The sequence below is a fragment of the Pinus tabuliformis genome, chromosome 9, assembly GCF_031772625.1.
Source record: "Pinus tabuliformis cultivar Carrire ecotype Pingquan chromosome 9, CPIR1, whole genome shotgun sequence".
In the NCBI taxonomy this organism is placed as follows: domain Eukaryota; kingdom Viridiplantae; phylum Streptophyta; class Pinopsida; order Pinales; family Pinaceae; genus Pinus; species Pinus tabuliformis.
Window position 1 is genome coordinate 1,635,037,537 of NC_142307.1, and position 22,111 is coordinate 1,635,059,647.

The 22,111-nt window shown below is 34.7% G+C and overlaps 1 pseudogene; it reads left to right on the forward strand.

The window, feature by feature from the left end:
* The first annotated feature begins 18,370 nt into the window (after nt 1-18,370).
* On the forward strand, nt 18,371-21,503 carry LOC149155102 (putative methyltransferase PMT21; annotated as a pseudogene).
* The last annotated feature ends 608 nt before the right edge of the window (nt 21,504-22,111 follow it).

A 22,111-nucleotide genomic window follows, 5' to 3' on the forward strand; every position in this document is an offset into this window, starting at 1 on the left:
CTGACCTAACAACAATAATATAAAGGCACAAAAATAACAATAGAGGGATTCTATGGGGCACAACAATAACAATATGGGGACAATAGGGGCACAACAATATTAATAAGGGATACAGGTACAATAGTAATGGGGGCATTACTAGTATTATAGGGACCTAACATGACCCTCTCCTTCAAAAAAGTGTTGTCATCAATGCTTGAGTAGTTCTGGATGCTTCTATATAAAATTATCATCCTCCCATGTGGAAGCTTTAGCAGATAAGTTCTTCCACTTGATGAGATACTCCGAAATAGATCGATTTCATAGCTATCGAGTTCTTTTTTCTAGGACTGCTTCCAATTCCAATATAAATTTTCCTTCCTCATGAAGTTCTGGAAATATTGTTTGAACTGGGAACTTGTCACCTATAACCTTCTTTAAACATGAAACATGGAAAACTGGGTGCACTCGAGAAGCTAGAGGAAGCTCCAATTTGTATGCCATAGTACCAATCTTTCACAACACCTTATATAGACCATAATACTTTGGTGATAATTTATTATCCTTCTTAGCTTGCTTGAGGGACATTTGTTTATATGGTTGTAGCCGTAGGAATACCCAGTCACCTACATCAAAACTTCTTTTGCTGTGATGTTGATCTACTTGTTGTTTCATTCTATTGTATGCCAACATGAGGTTATCCTTTAAGAGTTGGAGAACTTGTTGTTGATTCTCGATGTGATGTTCCACTGCTTGAACCTTAGAATTTTCTCTTAAATATGATGTGATGGATGGTGGCTGATATCCATAAAGTGCCATAAATGGGGTCATTTTTGTTGTAGTATGGAAGGAAGTGCTACACCACCATTCAGCCAGAGGCAACCATTTGACCGATTGTGTCTGTTTATCAGATACCAAGCAACAAAGGTATCCTTCCAAAAATTTGTTTACTGATCCAGGAGGATCTTGAGACACCAAGGGGATGGATATAGGCTTGAAATTTAAAATGGTAGAAAGAAGTAGTTGATGGCATCAGTTGAAAGGGCTCGCCTTCTTGATTGCGATGACGTGGACAGTTCTTCAAACTGAGCTCGTATGAAAAAGATAGAGCCCCTCCAAGATTGTTATGGCAGAGGAAAAATGGGGAATCCCGGTCAGCACGTGGGACCGACATGGCAGCTTGACACTTGGCATTCCTCCAATGGCCTTCCAGACCTACAGAAGAGATAAAAATCATTTTTTGGTTATGGTTATTACAATAACTAAATATATAATTGAAAACCCAAAATATATAAAAACATAAAACAAAATATATAAAAATATAAAACAAAACAACCAACGTATCATAATACGTGCCAAGGTCTACGTGGGAAGGAATATCGTTACACCCATATAAAGGTTAAAAACCATGTAATAACTATGTCATATAAAAAAAAAACCAACGTGAAAAGCATGTGGCATAGTCAAAAGGTTATATACCATATAATACATGGTATGGTTGAATGAAACAAAAGTATGGTTACATGGTGAAGGATGTTATAACCAAAACCCATATATAAACAACAATTGAAACACGTGGAGCCGTTGCATGGTAATGGGTTAATGCATATGTGACCGGTCCATAGATAAGTGAAAACCAACGTGCATATATATAGTGGGTTATAACCGTCGAACCGTGAACAGTGCATGGGATAAGGCCTTGTATGGGATGTCGACCGTAGCAGGTATGGTGGGGATGGGTGTGGTTTCGTGAGGTCTGGGCCCACCTCCCCAACAGTGGTAAAAAATTATATATATCATATTTTGGGTTTGGTAAAGTTTAGTAGTTTGAGTAAATATGGATTTGGTAAAAATAAACTACAACCATATTATGGTTTAATCGACCCAATATTTTATATAAACTGATTTTTTTTTCCATTGCCAGGGAGGAGATCAGCAGCATGAATTTCGAGGCCAGGTGGTGGAACCTTGAGCACTCAGAGACACTGGTGGAACTTTGCCTGAGCAGAATTTTTCCAGGAGGGTTATTTCGGTCTAGTCTCAGAATTGGACAAGTTTGATATGGATTTTGCACTTCTTGGTGATAGGAATCCATTGGTAATGTCAATTTCCACAACAAAGCTCTCCAACTTTCGGGCACTTTTCACCATGGGGGTATAATGCTCCATTTTGTAAATTGATTAAAGTACTTCTTTGATGCCATTTTTATTTAATGAATTAAGGCCTCCCCATTGATCGAGCAGGGCCTAGAGACATAGTCTAAGAGGGACAAACTCCGTTATCAAGCTTCTTATCTTCTTGCCATGCTTATGTGTCTCTTCTTCTTCTTCTCACATGTACACGTTTAAGTTTCTCTTTGGTTAAGCTACAAACTGTTTATGTAATTATTTTCATGCATCTATAAACAAAAGATAACTTGGATCATTTACTATCTCAGTTTGCCCATCAGATTGAGGATGATAAGATGAGCTATGAGCTAACTAAGTACCAAGACAAGAAAATAATTTTGTCCAAAAATTTCCAGTAAAAATGGGATATCTGTCACTTACAATGATCTTTGGATTTCCATGTAGCTTTTGAATTGTTTCCATAAATGCAGTAGAAATTGTACTAGCTTTAAATGGATGTGCTAATGCACAAAAGTGTGCATACTTGGTAAGTCTATCAATTACGACCATTATGACACTCTTTCCCTCAGACTTGGGTAAACTTGTGATAAAATCCACTGAAACTTCCTCCCAACATTGGCTTGGAATGGATAAAGGTTGGAATAGACCTAGTGTCTTAATTGTTTCAGCTTTATTTTGTTGGCAAACCAAACATTCACCACAAAATTTTGAATATTTGATTTAAGGCCACCCAAAAAAAATTCCTTCTTAACCCTATGGTAAGTTTTTAAAAATCCCGAGTGCCGTCCTAAGTGGCAAGCATGCAATTCCAAAAGACTCTTTTGTTTGAGTTGGGAATTCTTAGAGAGGTATAAGCGATCTTTGTATCGTAACAAATCATTTTTCCAGCTAAATGTATCATATATACTAGTTCATCTTGTTGTAATTTTCGAATAAGTGCCCACACTTCTTCGTTATTCTTCCATTCCTCCCTTGCTTTGTTTATCGAATCTGGTTGGATAATAGAAATGGCGTACAACAATTCTTCCACTTCCTCATCCTTTCTTAAGAGTGCATTTGCCACAACATTTTGCTTCCATTTTTTGTAGATGATTTCAAAGTCATAACCCAACATCTTTGTGACCCATTTTTATTGTTCTTCAAAGGATAATCTTTGTTCTAAAAATTATTTATGGCTATCATGATCCGTTTTTACCTTGAAGTGTCCTCCCATTAGGTAGGGTCGACATTTCTTAAGTGCATGTAGTATTGCCAACATTTCCTGCTCATAAATAGCTTTGTGTAAATACTTTCCCTTGATTGGATGACTTTCGAAAGCAATGGTCATTCATATTGCATTAAAACAACTCCAATTCCATTTCTTGAAGCATCACATTCCACAATAAAGGTTTTTGTGAAGTCTGGTGTAGCTAAGACTGGTGCTTGGCATATTTCCTCTTTAGGACGTTCAAAGGTTTTTGTTCCTTTTGGAGTCCATGAAAATGCATATTTCTTCAATAATGTTGTTAGAGGTGCTGCTATTTTCCCATAATTATTAACAAACTTGTGATAATACCTTGTGAACCCAAGAAATCCTCGCAAATGCTTTATGGATGTGGAGATTTCCCATTCCTTAATGGCTTTAATTTTTCTAGGGTCTACCTTAACTCCTTCATGAGAAACAATATGACCCAGATATTCCACCTCTTATATTCCAAAGAAACGTTTGGATCTTTTTGCATATAATTGTTTCTCCTCCAATAGTTGTAGCACCTTGTCAACATGTTCAACATGATCCTTCCAAGTCTTGCTGTAGATTAGTATATCATCAAAAAATACTAACACAAAATTTCTATGGGTGGGTTTGAAAATGAAATTCACCAAACCTTGAAATGTAGAAGGTGCATTGGTAAGGCCAAAAGGCATGACCAAAAATCACTAGTGACCCTCATGAGTTCTAAATGATGTTTTCGAAATGTATTCAGTCTCATTCTGATTTGATGATATCCTAAACGAATATCCAACTTGGTGAAGTAAAGTGATCCATGCAATTCATCCAATAATTCGTCAATGACATGAATGGGAAAGTTATCTTTAATAGTGAGCTTGTTGGGCTCCCTATAGTATGGACACATGTGCCATGATCCATCCTTATTGTGCACCAATACTACTGGAGAAGAGAAAGAACTTTGGCTAGGTTGAATTATACCAGCCTCTAGCATTTCTGCAACCATACGTTCAATTTCACTCTTTTGGGAATAAGGATATCTGTACGGCCTGATGTTTGGAGAAACACTTCCTGGAGTCAAATGAATAGCATGATCATGATTACGAATAGGTGGGAGACCTTTAGGAGTCTCAAATACCTTGGAATGATTGTCCAAGAATTTTTGGAGATCTAGAGAAATAGATTATTTCGATGTGGAAACATCTAGTGAACATAATTGTGCAATTACACCTTGTTGTTCCTTTTTTAGAAGCTTTGTCATACCGTTAGAGCTGATTATCTTTCTTGGTTTCCCTACAATACCCCTTAATTCAACTTCCTTTCCTTTCACATAAAATTTCATGAAAAGTTCTTGAAAGTTAAAAGCTATTGTACCCAAGGATTGTAGCCATTGAACTCCTAGTACAAAATCAACTCCTCCCATTGGAATGGAAAGTATTGGGCTATTTAATACATATTCTCCCCTGGATAGCTTGATATCATGGCACTTTCCAGAGCAATTTATCATTCCTCCACTTGCAACCATCACTTGACACTCTGGTGTTGGATATAGGAAGCAATTCAATTCTTTTGCTATCTTGCAATGAGTAAAATTGTGGGTACTTCCTGAATCAATCAACACTAATATATTTTTCTTATTGCTATGTCTTTCTATCTTGATGGTTTGAGGAGTGGTAATTCTAGCCAATGCATTACAAGATATTGTTGGATTAATTTCTTCTTTATCTAGGCTTTGTTCCTAGAGTATATCCTCTTCTTTTGACCTTTCTTGTTCCTTTTCTTCTTCCTCTTCACAATCTATGTAGAATAATTTCTTCTCAGCACACTTATGACCTTTAGTGTATTTTCTATCACAAATGTAACAAAGCCATTTTGCTCTTTTTTATTCTAATTGTTGTGGTGTCAACCTTATAGGTTGTGGAAGGCTAGGGGTAACAACACTTCCATCTTTATAGTTGTTAGTGGTAGCCTTCCTGGTTGCCATAATTTTTCTTTCCATTTTTCTTGCTAACCTGAATGCCTTCTCCAATGAATCAGGTTCCCAAAGGTGAACATCATGTTGGATATTCTCCTTTAAAGTCCCTATGAACACATCAATCCTATGCTCCTTTGGAATATTTTTTACCTGTATGTTCAATTTTTGGAACTCCTCAATGTGCTCCATCATTGAACCCTTTTGTTTGAGACTTATCAATTGGCTAAAAAAAGTGTTGCTTTTTGTATTCTCATAATGTGTTGTCATTTCTTTCATAAAAATTGCCCAAGCGACTATTTTTTTATGAGAGTAAAGCCATTGATACCATACAAACTTATTTGGTTCCAAATATAAAGTTGCAATACGTACCCTTTGTGTGCTTTGCACATTATTGAGATCGAAAAATTGCTCCATCTGTAGTATCCATGTTGCAGGATCCTCGCATTCAAACTTCCTCATATCGATTTTTGGAATATGGTGGGTCTTTGATCCAACATTAGAGTCTATGAAATCATGATTAACATTTCTTTTGTTCTCATCATGAGTTTCCTTTACTACCCTTTCATCATTAGTGACCATTTCTTGTAGCAACTTATTCAAATTTATCTTCAATTCTTCCATCTTATCATTCATGCCATCCATCTTAGCATCCATGCCATTCATCTTAGCTTCCATGCCATTCTTTAAACCATCCATCTTAGATTTTATTACTTTTTGTGCGAGTGACATTTGTTGCACTTGGTCTCGCAATTTTGATATATCATGTTGCATTTCTTCCTCTTCTTCATGAGTCATGCTAGAGCTTTCAGGTTGCTTACTAGGTGTTTGCATTTTCTTTCCTCGGGGCATCAATTACTGATAATAATGATTTACTATGCCCTTTGAATTCCTTCAAACTATTTTTTCAAACCAACCTTATGCAAAACTAAAAAAATACTACACATCTTTTTCACTTTGTAGGAACTCAATATTGAATCTGATGTATCTCTATAATTTTGGATCATCCAGTTCTGAAATTACGATCTACAGTAGACTTCAGTGTCCTCTTTCCAATGCCACCAGTCTGATTGAATTTAGATTCTCCAAGGTGGAGTTATGCACAATCTCCCAAGATGACCTGATTATAAACCTTTCCAGAAGAGCGAACTTTTATGAAGTGCCACGTGTCACTATTTTGACCTTAGTATCTGAAAATTATATACAGGAAACTACATTCCATCCTCTTTATGTAACTTCTTATGAAATTTCAATCTGATTCTCAAAGCAAAGGTTATGACTATTTTACCCAGGTCACCTGTTTGGAATGAAATTCAGGAGTCTGCAAAAAAGCCAACTTCCTCATATCATATCTCCACAAATATAGTGCAAAATGCTTTGAAATTAAAACCCGAGGTTCATAACGATTTTGTCCCAAATGGGTTATTCTTCTTTTTTTAGCATCTGAAACATTGCAGAAAAAAGTTATAGTGCAAATGCCACCATGACCTATTTGGGAGCAACGAAACCCTAGAATTCAAAGCTCTGATACCAAATGTTATGAAACCAACTCACAAAAAGATAGAAAAGATAGTTGAATTCCTTAGAATTCAGCCTCTTCGAGGGGGCAACCTCCTTTAGTCTACACAAATTAACAATTCTTGGATGATTCAAATGACAAAACCTCCTTTCTATATATAGGAGTCTAAGGGGTCACAATATAACTAGGCTGACCTAACAATAATAATATAAAAGAACAAAAATAACAATAGAGGGATTCTATGGGGCACAATAATAACAGTATGGGGACAATAGGGGCACAAAAATATTAATAAGAGATACAACTACAATAGTAATGGGGGCAGCACTAGAATTATAGGGACCTAACAGATTGGGTATTGGGAATTGAGAAATTGGGTATGCCATCCAAAAAGGATGTATAGGAAAAGACATTTCCAATTCAGAAGATTCATGCAGAAATATATTTTTCCACTAGCTTATGACATTCCTTAATAAGTTTTGGTCCCCTTCAACCAATACATGATTCTTACAAGGAGGATCATTATAAAGAGGAATGCATTCACTGTTTGAAGATCTTCTTTGCCTTGTTTAAATCCTGAATACATGATTCTTGCTAGGAGGATGATTATAAAGAGGAACAAGATCATCGTTTAGAGATATTATTTCCCTTGTTTAAATCCCCGATGTCCATCATAATGGAGAACAATTTCATTGAAGAGATGTTAGGAGATTTTATTTCCCTCTTGTAAACACTATTCACATGGAGATTCATTAAGTGCACAATACGATAAAGAGAAGCTCAAGTAGCTAATTTTGCATAGCTAGAAGATGTCTATTCTTTAGAAAAATCATCAAGAGTCAACCATGTCTCTATTTCCTAAGAATATTCACCTTATGTATTATATGTAATACATAATCTATTGCATACATTAAAAAATATTACCAAGTGGTTTTTAATGAACCTGAACATTTCTTTGCTCATTTTCAACATTTTTCTTCTAAACAAGAAGTCTATTTAAAAAAATGTATAAATTTCATTCAATTGATTTCCCCTCCCAATGAAAATCTAAAGCTAAGAATTTGTGTGCTAGACATCTTCTTTTGACAATAAAAATTGACACCTTGTTTTCTTAAGGCAATTGAAAGTTCTCATGACTTTTCCTTTCTGGAAGGTGTTTGGCACTGAAAAAGGAACAACATTCATAACTTGTAACTTTGATCTTGCTTCATGAAATAACCTATAAGGCTATAAGATAATTCACTTTAATGCCTTGTAATTGTACTTTGCAAAAAAAAATGTCACCTTAAATAGAAAGTCTAGCTGAATGTTATCCCATGTTGAAGATAGGGCACAAAAATGGTGTCCATGACTAGACAATATTATTTATCCATTCTGGATTGGTAAATTGAGGTGACTGCATTTCCTTGGTATTCAAAAATTATGAGAAAATTTTGATTGGACGTGTTTGTGAGTTTAGTTTGTAACAAATTACATTGCCTCAATCTGATTCTATAGTAGAAAAAAATTCCCTTTGCATCAGTGAGATCTTTTTGTGTCATATAGATCCATTTTTTCTCTAATACCTCTTGAAATGTGCCCAAATGTGAATTGCATGCTACTATTTCAAATTCATATGTGACTTTAATATAATAGGATATGATTGAATATCAAAATTAGCTTTTTTTGGTCCTATCCCTTTTATGGGGCAAGTAGGTTATTATTTAGTTAATTAATGAAAATTATGATAGGCTCTGTTTCTGAGACCAGAAGTGGCCATGTAGAAAATATCGGAGTAGATATCTTTAGAAAATTATGAGCTTAAATAAAACATTGCTCATTTACATCAAATTATCTACATAATGCAAGTGTTGTGTTTCGATCTTTTCTACACAACGTAAGGTTTAAAAGCGCTGCTTATAGATTGCTAGTGTCTTTTTTCTAATAATTTTATTTATGTGACAAGATATTTTAGGTTTTGCTTCCAAATTTTTTTTCCTTTTATCTCTAATTATGAAATATGTTCTATTTTATAATATGTTTTGGCTTGCAAATAAGTCTCAAGTTTATACACAACATGCATATATGAGATCACTTGGAGTAGGTTAGTGCTTGCCCTATTTTGATATAACCTCGAAAAATATAAAAATCTATGGTTCTGCCATTACACTTCATATAAACTGAATGTTGACCAGTATGAATGAATACAACAATGTTTGTATGTAAAAATTCTATTTTCTACGGTGGTTTTATTATTTATATGACTTTTTCTTAACACACATTAGTTGCTTGCGCCACTGTTATAATACATGGTATTGATGAAGATTTTTGACCACAACTATTCAAACTTAATCCAACTAGTCATTTTGTTGGTGATAGGGTATCAAAATATTCTCTCAAACATTCTATGTAGCAGGGCCACTATATACATTGAGTATACTTTTGAGAATGGTCAATAGGTCACTTTGTGAGAAGGGGCCATTAAGATCTATTACAGTACATGTAGAATGAGACTTTAGCCTTGACCATTTATGGATATGACTAATTTCATTATCACTATCATTGATTTTATCTATATATGCGAATTTTCTAAATATTCTACAGATTTGTGATCTTTGAGAAATCTATGAGTAATTCAAATGAGTTTCTTTCTGTTAGAAATACATACAAAAATTCATTATATATACATAATTGAGAGAATAAAGGAGAAACATCACAAATTGAACATTCATGCCATGTTGTGCACATTTTTGCCAAATAAAAGTTTGTCTTCTATCTTCCTTAGGCTTTTGTCTTCCCAATGTGTCACTGCTACCCTTTGTGGGTGCTATAAGTGAATGTCCATGTGCTTCTTGCATCTTCACTCTTTACTTTATCTCTAGGACTTGCAATCAAGGAATTTTATTGAATCAAAATAGTTGGAAGCTCAAACTCACTTGAAATGACTTCTCAAACCCTCCATTTATTGCCTTAGCAAACCATTGATGTATCACTTTTATTCATTACATTTGTCCTTTTGTGATTGTTTTACTATTACTGATAAAGGAATGGTGGTTGCCCCAACAAATTTATGCTTGTTGGTGGAACCCCTATTGACTTCAACTATGTGCTTGTCAATACAACCGTTGTTGATAAATCCGTTGTTAGTTATTACTCTACCGATGGTTCCTTATCGATCAACTCTCTTTAAAATAAGGCATATGTCAATCTTTTCTATTGTTGATGACGAAGAGGTGTGAACATTCATTCAAAAGTTTCAATAAGATCCCAATGCATATGAAACTTGAATCTGGAAAAATGATTCGCTATGGTACAAGGATCATTTGATCTATGTAAGAATCCCAAAATCAATGAAAACATTCTTTTGGGATAGCACATATCTCCTATAGGAGGGCACTCAGGATTTTTAAAAACTTACCATAGGGTCAAGAGGAAATTTATTTGGGATGGACTTAAATTTGATGTTAAGAAGTTTGTTGTCCAATGTTTTCCTTGCAAATAAAATAAAGTCGAGGCAATTAAAACTCCAGCTCTTTCAGAAACATTAGCAATTCCATATTAGCATTGGGAGGAGGTCTCCATGAATTTTAGGAGGAGCAGGAGGAGAATGTATGGAATTAGTGACACCTCTCTCCAAAATTTGTATAGTAAAACTCTGGAGCTTGCTCTAGTATTCACGTCACGTTCAACTTGATCTTTTGAATGTGAAATCTGAAGAAAATTGATGTTTTTTATGGAAGATATGACATGCCAAGCTCTCAATTTCACTTTTCTACACATGTCGAAGGATGTCTTAGTTTTAAGCATTTTATTTATATTGTGTTAAAGTTTTAGATATTTTTTCTCAACTATCCTTTTTTATTGGTTTTTGTTGGGATATAGGATTTCAAACAAAATGATGATCCCCAATCTTACAGGTTGTGTTTTAAACATTTTTCACTCTGATTCAATATGAGCATGATGGGTCATTTGAAGTTGAACTTATTGAGTTTTCATGATATTGCTTCCATGTTATTCTGTTTTTAGTTTTCAGTTTTCACTGAATGGAAGACTCGGGGAAAATTACAATTTTTACAAATTTTTCTAAAAAGAAAGTTTTCTATAGGTTTCAACAATAATTTACCTCAACATACTAAGAGGAAGTAATTGATATATTTTTTTAAAATTGTCAATTGGTGGGTATATATTATAGTATGTTGCTTGTGATATACCATGGGAATTTTGTAGTATTGTTTGTTGCAAATTATTTCAATTTTCGATCTTGTTTGCATCTGAAAATTGGATATGGCTTCTAATTTATGTCAATGGGATGTTGATCCATTCTTTCCAGCCACTGAAGATGTGTGAGACTCGATTAATAGATTGGTTAGTCTCAAAACCTTCCCTTGATTATGGTTTATACATTTGACTTGCTCTCGATCCAACTAACCATTCATGGTTATACTTTTCACTTCCCAATCAACCATTTAGGGTTTTCTTTTGTTGGATGCACAATGAAGGTCCTCGTGCTATATAACAGGGGAACCAGAAAATTGATCATTCATGATGCATTATTGAGATTTCCCAAGATTTATGAGTAAACTAAAACTTAGATTCCGCTTAGCCAACTGCACTATGCAAGTTTAGAGGGAGATTAAACATTTGACTAGGTTGAAAAATGTTTGAATTGGTGAGTTGAAAATGGTGTAAGAGGTTGGTGTCATAACTCTTCAGTGAAGGATTACAAAGCACTTCCCTAGTTCCTAGGTTGGATATTTAGCAAGCTAGGAATGTCAAATTATTTAACAACTGACAAATTTTTCCTATTCAATGTGCTTTTTCTATTTGATGTGGTCTCAATTCTATAAAATAGTTTTCCTTAGATGGCAGTACCTAAGCCTCCTAGGCAGATTATTGTACAAGTGGGCAAGGATGGTGCATGGGCATATTTTGATGATGACCCTTAGTTCTATGGAATATGGATAAGTGTTTTATATAATTAATCTCATAGCATTAACTTTACAGTTGGATTGGGGTATCAAACCGATTATCATGTTCAAATAATGGCTCTGAAACTTATCAAAAATAAAAATAGAGCATGGAATGGTTGTGGTACACATAGTGATCCTAAAGTCATGGCTTCTCATTTCTATTACATTATATGTTGATAAATCATTTGAAACCAAATTCACTGCACCATTAGGAGTAAATTCTTTACTATACAAATATCAATATAGGAATGAATGATAGTAGAGTAGAAAGACAAATAAATTACAATCAAAGAGATAATAGATTGTTGCTGGTTAGTTACTGCAGTAAAGGATAAACTACTTAATGTAATGGAGACATATAAGATATTGAGACCAGATTTAGCCAACGAGGTAGTCAATTCATCCCTTAAGAATACACCCTAAAAGTGTGTGCAAGATGGTAAACTTTTCCAGTGTAAGTTACAATAAGCTATAGCAAATGGAGTTAAGGTTCCAACAAGGGGAGCACTCCTTTGATCTAGGTGATTCATCACTCATCATAAATGCAAACCAATTGCAAGTTCAAAATAGCAAAGGAAGCTAATGCTCTTTCTCCATTGAATTAACTATCTCTCCATACCTTCACACATATCACTATTAGTAAGTCAACATACCCCATTATAGATCAAGGTGAGCTATCTTATACTATCCAAGGAAGTAGCCAATTCACCCCTTAAGAATCCCACCCTAAACATGTGTGCAGGATGGTCAACTTGGCAATTGTAAGTCAGAACAAGCTCTAGGAAATCTAGTAACCTCAAATAATGTGCTAAGTTGTCAACTAGGGGAGCACTCCTTCAATCTAGGTGATTCACCACTCATCCTAAATGAAAACTAATTACAAGCTCAAAATAGGAAATGCGACTACGACTCTTTCTCCAGTGACCCAACTATGTCTCCAAGAATAAAAAAAAATTCTTAAGGGTGCAATAAATAAAATTAGGTTACTATAAGTAGCTCCCCCCATAAATGCATCAACCATAAAATAAAAAAATTGAAACAATTACATTTGTTAGGAAATGACGAAACCTAGGATTATGTGCCAAGTGGAATCCCATTTAAAAGATACCTCTTGACCATGGAAAGGAGCTACACCCTACACAATGAGGCCCAACGTCTCTTAGGACATAAAATGCTTCTCTATAATAGATCCCTCCTCTTAAAAAAAAATAGATGAAGGTAAACAAAAGGAATAATACACTACTTGCTGGTTGTTTCTTTTCAAATATACACTTAACTCTTTCTTAATTTGATGAGTATCACATTGGAGAAGGGGATATACTAGCTAATGAAAATGGCCTTCATTTTCTATTCTAGAATAGCAACACTCTTATGCCAAATAGGCCTCAAAACCTTGCATCAGGTCACCAACTAAGACATCCCATCATATGTCATAATAGCTCTAGAGGAGAATTTTCCTATCATGAATAAATCACACCATGATGAAGTACTTATGTGTTGTTTTATATTCATAGGAGTATATATCATGTTTTGCTGTAAAATTATATATATCATGTTTTGCTTTAAATGGTGTTTGCTGACAAATAGTCAGGGTCACTATCATCATATGTATCCTTGAGGCTTGAATTCCAACCATAAAATGTTTGTTCTTTGGAAATTCCAAAAACTACCATGGTTTCTCTCATAAAATGGTATACGAATATATTGGTAGAGCTAATGGTACAATGCATAGCTAATGGTACAACCCCATAAGATACTCAACTTTAGTTGATCAACTACTATGGGCTGGCCAAAAAAAACTTGATTTTGGACCCATTTTAGGAGTCATTGAGACCTGTAGATACAATTATCTAGAATGATAGGAACAAGTGTCAGGGTGCATGCTTGGCTGCTCCAACAAAGGCACTACGTCTAGCCCTATAGGAAGTGATTTTACCATGTTAAACTTCCATATTTAATGCCATCAAAATCCTATGGAAAATCTCAGCATGGTCTACACCTCCAAGGTTCACATCTTAATCATTGCACTGCTAGAATGAATGCCCCAAAATGGACCCGCATTTTGAGGAGTAAAAAGATGCTTCCCTTAACTCTTAACCTAGCCCCCAACACCATCTAACACTACACCATGTTCCTATACTTGACCTCTTCCCCATGAACTATTGTTTTTACAAAGAGGGAAAACTCCATATACATCTCCACTTTTCTATTTTTCATGATCAGTCCATTACTCACAGCTTAAAGGCCTCCACCACCCACTAAGTGCTCTTTTTCCTATATAGGATTGTCTCATGATTCATTACTTATTATTGCATACTACCACCCTCTATGACATCTATGGACATACTTTAGTGTAAATCACTTCACTTCCTTTTTATTTCTATATATTTTCTAGTTCAGCCTTGGGAGGGTCATCAGGATCATGAGCACTAGTATCATTGTTGATGGGGAAGCCTCTTAGGTTGAGATCCTCAAGCATGTTATTCATCCCCTTGACTCCCACATTGTTCATTTTTTTAGTCATGTTCTTTTTTTAGGTTTCTCTTTGTGATGGCCCTATTATATCATCAACTCCAATTTTAAGTTGGAGATTGCTTAAAACCAAAACAATTATGGGATCAACATGATTGCACACAAAGTTTTCATGCTCTATGGTACAATACCCTATGTTAGTATTAAATGGCTATAGTGGAGGAAGCTTAGAGATAGAATGTAGCTAGGGTTCTACAAGGGGTTCCAAGTTATTGACGACATCTTTCACTCTTTGTGCCATTATCAGAGATGCCCATTATTTCTCTTTCAAACTATTTTGTTGATTTATTAGGTTTTGTAAGGAATTTGACTCTTTCATGACTCATGAGAGAGCCCTTGTTTTAGAGGTGATACGTAATTCAATTCTATCATGAGACTATATGAGTTAGTTCTTGGTCATTTGTGCACTATCCACGTCTTCTTAGACTACCTTATGAGTACAGTAGAGGTCAAATACGAATTCCCTCTCTCACTAACTCTCTTTGGGTTCTATATCGATGAAATGGACTCCTTCCTTAAGAGCACATATAGGATGGTGTTGGTTTTCTTCTACCCAATAGCTTGATGTCCTTGCTTTTAGTTTTCAACAACATTATCCTCTTGCGACCTCACCTAAGGGATTGTAGAGACAAATTCATGCCTTATCCAACTCTTTTGATCTTTGATAGTTGACATTTGAACTTAGGGAGGCTGAGGTTATGATCTTCATCATGTATCAACATGCTCTCGTTGACTACCATTTTTGCATTGGAGGGGATGGCATTTATATTATTACAACCTACACATACTTGGGGGTCATATATTAGGAGTTTAGCGTAGCTTGAGACATTCTTTCTAGCCCAAAATTAATAAGGAATATGATTTTCTTGGGTAAACATATAGCTCTCTAGGACATATCTTTGAACATGGACCTCTTTGGACGTCATCATTAGAGCCATGACCCTTTATGGCTTCAATATCTAGGGACCTGGCTTGCTGTGGGTTGATTGGGATAGGATAGATAGATCCTAAATCTATCTATCCTAGCTTGCTGTAGGTTTATTGCATCTATTGCAAACATGCAATTCCTCAATCTATCATCTAGGTGGAGTTCAAGGTATTGCTTCAACAAACACCTCCTTGGTGTAATTGTTATGGATTCTTCTTAATTGCTTCAGTTAGTGGCCATTTCTAACAATCAACTTGCCCCTTTTAGGTAATCTTTAGACACTCTAGGTTAGCTCCTACTATATAAATGAGAATTAACCTAGGAGATTAGAGAGCATATCTACAAGCTATACCAAAATCACATGGATTTCCCTCCTTGAGGGCATTAGCTTGAATATGTCATTTTATTATTTTGAGTGCTTTATGTAGCTAAGTGATTCTTATTTCTTAGGCATATCTATGCTAATAGACATTGGATGCACAACCTTAGGATTCCCCTTCATTCATTCAAAGTAGGATCCCACTAGCTTTGGTTTGAGATATCTCACAGCATCACACACCTCAAAGGTAATTTTAAGCTATGTGACTTACAAGAGATCAAGTTTGGGGAGCACATTGTCTTCACTAGAAATTTTTTTGAGTAAGTTAAAAATTGAGTTTTGAACTATTGCACTGTGAATTTCTTCCTTCAATTGATAGAACACATATTTAATTTTTTAGTCGAGTGGTACACACTTTGTACATGTTGTTCATATTTTGAGAGTAATCTGTTTGCAAATCTAGCATTCATATTTCCCTTATTTAGAGAGGTTTTTATCAGTCTTTTATGTTTCACAATTATGGTTTAGATTTTTTGGGTGTAGATCTTCTTACCATGTTTTGAAAAATTAGCAATTAGGAGAGTTGAAAAATCTTCTCATCTCTAAAAAATTATCTTTACATTCTTTCCTTCGCCCACTCAAAACACTACTTGCAAATTTTCATAGTTCAAACAACAACACAATCTTGGGTACACCCTAAGGAAACTAACATGCACTAGTCTAAAACTGACAAATTCATTGTTTGAAACAAGGAAAAGAAATCAAAAAAGGAAATTCTATAATCAAAAACATCGCACAACACCATTCTAGTAGAAAGAGTGGTGTTAACGATATGAAAAATGACTAGGGACATTAGCAGAATGTAGGCATTTGACTAGGCACTCAAAGTGAACAACCCAATAGAATGAATGCAGACTGTCAATAAAATTACGTTTCTCATAGATAATCACAGAGGAAGAGGCATGAAAAGGAATAGATAATAGAGGAAAACAAAAGATGCACAGATAACACACAAAAGTATCCATGTATTCACCAAAAGGGCCACTATATAAAGCATAAACTAGAATTTGTGGGTTTAGAACTCATATGCCCTGTAACATATTTGCTTATGTTATTACAGTTGCAGGCCCTGTGATATCAATATTTTGTATGCCAAATGAAAAATGAAATACTCTAGATCGAAGCCCCAACGCACCATAGTAGCAATGTGCAAAAGATGCAGAATTGTCTTATAGATGACAAATAAAGTGTTTTCTAGACTAGAATAGATTCATGGATCTGCAGTGATAACCATCTTTGAGGAAATTACTACAGCACACATATTATAAAATAGAATGAAATATCCCAAATGAGACATTTTCTCGTGACAATACAGATGCACACATTTCAAAAATCGTAGAGAGAACTTGAAAAGATCATTATAAATATAAAGTTCCACTCAAGGATGACCAATGGCTGTATATGTGATCAAAATACATAAACAAAATGGTATACACAATCCATAAGCATTGTTGTATATCTATGCCATATTTTGTTAAGGATGACATTCGAGTGTTCATACCTACAATTTGGCACAACAGTCATTGACTGAACATCAAAGTCGATGTCTATGAGAGGAATGAAATATTTTATGTAGGTCAATGAAATTGTTTATGTGAAAACCAAAAACTAATCAAAGAAATGTGAAGGATGGGCATTGCATTTGACAAAGGGGTATTTTCTCTTTCCAGATATTTCATCTTGTTATATGGAAATCCATTGAATTCATGATTATGGAAGTAGCTTTCCATGAAAAATAAAATTGTTTTAAAAGACAAAAGGAAAATGTATGAATTGGTCGCAAAGTTATCCAAAGTCTGGGTGATTAGGTAGTGACTATTTTATATGTAATAAACTAGATAAAGAACTTCTTATACCCAAAAAAACACTAAAAAAGAACTAACATTTTGCAATTGTGCCCCAATGCTAATTAGACTGCACTAGTGACCAACTAGTCAACCAGTAGGCTACCTCAATCCATTCTGTTATTTAAGCTTCATGCAAGAGGTTTTAAGTCAAGTCCTTTCAATCATTTCCTCTATTGCATGCCTTACTCAATAACCTTGTCATGTCAGGCATCATAATCAATGAAGAGGATTATGTTGGCTACCCCTCTCAAAATGCAAGGAAGTGCTTAGGAGTTTCCCAACAAGTTTTTCCTTAAGGAAAAAATATCAAAACCATCAAGGCTCTAAATGACTTGTAGAATAGAAAAATAATCATACAATATTCTATAGTCAAATCTAGACCCTCTACATTCTCTGCATGGGGCTGCTTTGTAACTTGACACAATGGGCTTGAAGGTGAAACAATACTGTCCATATCACGTGTCACTGAAAGAAGTTGCAAGCTCATTTTTATTTTCTTAGGTTGACTAAGGTGCATCTGTACAAAAATCAAACATGATAGTTCTGACCATTTTTTACTAGTTAAGGACCAATTCAAACAAAAACCAGTCGTTTCCAGTTTGAAGGGGCATTTTTTCTCAAAACACCGAAGAACTAATCCATCTTGCCAATTTAGCATGTTTAAGTTGAGTCCTAGTTACATTTTCATGCCCTAGTGAATAAAGGAAGAAGAAAGAAAGTATTAATATTGTAATTAATAATGCTAACAAAGATGATGAGGATTACAACAATGTTGTAATGAAAGATTATTTCATTTTCCGAATGGTTATGTTCTCTTAGGTGTATCTCTGGGAATAGAGGGAAATAGAGGGATTGTCTTGCATGCATAATTTCCTAGTGGAAATCGATGGCATTGATAGGATTCCTACCTTTATGAGGGTGATGGAAATATGACGTAATAGAAATGGTTACATACATTGTATAAAAACAACAAATTCTCCATACATAAGATTCATTAGTATATTTACTAGTGGATAATCGTCTAGTTGCGTATTTTTTTCTTAGCCTTGGAAATCATCACAAGTGCCTAGAAAACTAGAGAAAACTCGCCCAATTATAGTAAATTCATGTTGTTTCATGATCTCCGATCTGTAGTGTGTTCTGAAACTTATATTGAGAATAGTACAAATTTTGTATTTCTTGGTGAATTTACTAAAATATTTAATGTGTGTGAGCTAGTAGATCTCACAACTACTTGTTTGTTACCAATCAACCACACTGGATTAATTAATTAGGTTTTTCCTCGCTAGGAGCACAGGATGCACATGGCTTATTTTTCTCTTTATATTATGATGTGTTTTACTTTCTAGTCCCATCAACCTATTTTGGTAATTTGTGGACATTAATCCCTTTCTTTCTAAGCCAGGGTCCACTAAACTGCTTGGCAGGTCTTCTCAATGACATTTACATGGAAAAACCTTTCTATTAAAACAAGTATAACCTTATTTTCCATTGTCACTTTGTAGTGAAATCACTTTTTAGGTTTTTTTTTATGCCTTCTAAGTTATGCCATTCATGTTCCATCTACTAAACTGGCTTGGCTCTCATTTTGCTAGAGATGGAGAAAGTATGATGCTAACAGGCTTGCATTTAGGGAGCGACATTGCCCCCCACTTTCCGAAGAGTTGAATGCTTAATCCCTCCACCAGAAGGCTACAAGATACCTATTATCTGGCCAAAGAGCAAGGATGAGTATTGGTATAGGTACATACTTGATCCATATTTATTGTTTCTTCCATCACTGTTTAAAAAATTACAAAAATCTTGAAGCTCTAAAGCAATGGTAACTCCATATTCTTTCACCCAAATGTTGTAGAACATCTACGATAATAAGTTGGCATTGTTTTGAGATTTACTGCTTCTTAAATGTTGTTATTGTCATAGGAATGTCCCCTATGAATGAATCAATATTGAAAAATAAATTCAAAATTGGTTGAGGAAAGAATGGGAGAATTTCCTCTTCCTAGGTGAAGATAGAATGTTTCCCAATCGATTTGGTGGATATGTGGATCATATGGAAGATTTGATCCAAAGAATGAAAGATGGAATAGTCTAAACTGTACTGGATATTAGATTTTGGGTGGGTAACATTTTGTGTCGATAGTTTTAGCAAAATAAATTGAGTCATTGATACCTTTCTGAGTTTATATTGTCGATCACATGACGTAGTCAGGTTATGAAGGAAGTATACTCCATAAACAACAACAAGGAATCTAGAGTAAGATTAAGCTGATGGATACACCATCAAAACACATGTTTCATCCACCTTATGATGTTCACTACTTGAGAGTTTGAGGCATCTAGATTATAAAATGAGAGTTAACAAAAAATTTCATGTAACAAGTAAGACGATTAGTAGGAATTTATATAAATTTATTTTTCTATGCATGATTTTACTTTGCATAACATATGAACATACTCTTGAGTTGACTTTAATAGCAAATATTCTGTTAGAGAGACATTTCTCTTCCCTCCCACTAGCTGTGACAAGGTGGATTTATACAATTAGGATGTAGAGAACATGCTGACATGCAACTTAACAAGGAATAACAACAAAATTATAGGTATTTTCTAGAAGTTTATTCTCAAATAGCCTTACATATGTATTCATTAATCTATATATAATTGCTATAGCTTGCTATGATATGTAGATTTCTATATCTTACATGATAAAGATCAAAACAAGTTACTTAATGTAATTGCCCATAGTTATGTGATCTGAATATGACTTGTGAGATCTACTGAATAAGTAAATATTTGCTTGTTTAGATAAAGGAATATTTTATGTTCAGGTTGCAAGTTGGGGTGGTGATTTGCTAGATTGTGGAATTATTACAATGTCACTCATGCCTAAAGATAATCATGAAGCAAAAGTGTAGCTTTCACTTGAACGAGGTATTCCTGCAATGCTGATAGTTGGGTATCATCTCTCGACATCGGCTTCCTTATCCATTCAATGCATTTGGCATGGTTCATTGCTCGCGATGTCTCATTCCATAGAAATAAATTGGTATGTTTGATGATACCTTCTAAATTTTTGTTGTGTTCTAGATTGTGTAATAGCTTATAAGTACTCAAATTAACATGGAGAAAGTGAAAACAACAATTTTCAAATCACTAATTGGTAAAAATAAATACAGTTTCATTCTTATTTCAAATCAATATGTATAACTAGTGGCAAGAGTATAAGTGCTAGTGCAACTAAGTGTAGTGGACTTCCACCGAACTCCTAATCAATTTCTTATTCTTATTCTTCAATACTTTCCCAAATGAAAAATATTTCATTCTCTTTTCCTGATTTATTAAATATAAATTTTCATGTTCACTTTTGATTTGATTGTTATAGTTTAGGAAGGCGTACATACTCTGTTTCTTTGGATTTGAAGTAGTGATTTTTTATGAGAAAACACACGTTCTTAACCATTAAACCCATACATTTATTTAATTAAATTACTTACAATTATTTTAATTTGATTTATTTATTTGTTTTTTCATATTTATTTCAATTCCATCAAATGTTATGTGTACAAACAATTTTAGATTGATATTCCTATTTAGTTTAGTGGGTTTTGTTCACTGGTTTAGTAAGAAAGTGATTTTATGAAAAAAATCAAAACCCATAATACATAGGGAACATGTTCCAACTAATGTGTTTGAATTAGATTCATTTTATCAACATTATCCTTGATTTATCTTCAATTCTTTAATTTTTGTGGGAGGTTGGTAGCTATTTTTTTAGCGAAGTTATATTGATATAGGTGGTGCCTACCTTATGGAAATAGATCAACTACTGTGACCATGAGGTTTCTGGGTCCTATCTGGACCACCAATAAACAATGAAAATAGGTGGCAGGGATGGAACACAACTATATAGGAGAGAAGGCTAACTATGATGCTCTTCATGGTATTTTGAACAAGATGTGCTATAAACTATACAATAAAAAGGATGGCATTGTTGTATGGAAGAGATATTTGGATAGTGGTTGCTATGCTATCCATGAAGAAAATAGTTTACCCCCGTGAATTTGATGACACAATCAAACTAGATACTGTCTGGTATGTTCCCATGTGGTATTCTATAGTAAAACCAAATCCTAACTTCAAGAAGTTAGGAGTAGGACAAACTCCAATGTGACGACAACATTTGAAGGTGGCCCTAGACTAGGTCTATAAATTTTCTAGGGTGTTATCACTCAGGTTGTTCCCTTTGACTCCTAAGGGAATACGGCCGAGGTAACCACAAACCAATCATTGGACTGTAGGTCCTAGCCTACCAGCAGTCAGATAGGGCTCTCTCTTTAGGATTTAGCTTTGTTTAAGGGATGATTTTAGGCTAGATATGATGCACATGGGTTTGTTTGAGTTTGGTGGGATGGTTGATGCTTCAGACAGAGTTGGCATGCAAAGGATGAGAAGTTCAGACCATTGGGCATGGAGTTAATGAATGTGAACTGAAGGGTGCGTTTTCCTTGGTAGAAGAGGGGAATATGGAGCAGGATAGCTACGCATGGCACAATGATTAAATGCTAGAACAAGGATGAAATGGAGGTTAGGGGATGAGAGGCAAATAAGGATCTCTCATCCGGCCAAAGAGGGAAAGTGAATGAAGACTATGTAGGAGCAATGAAGGA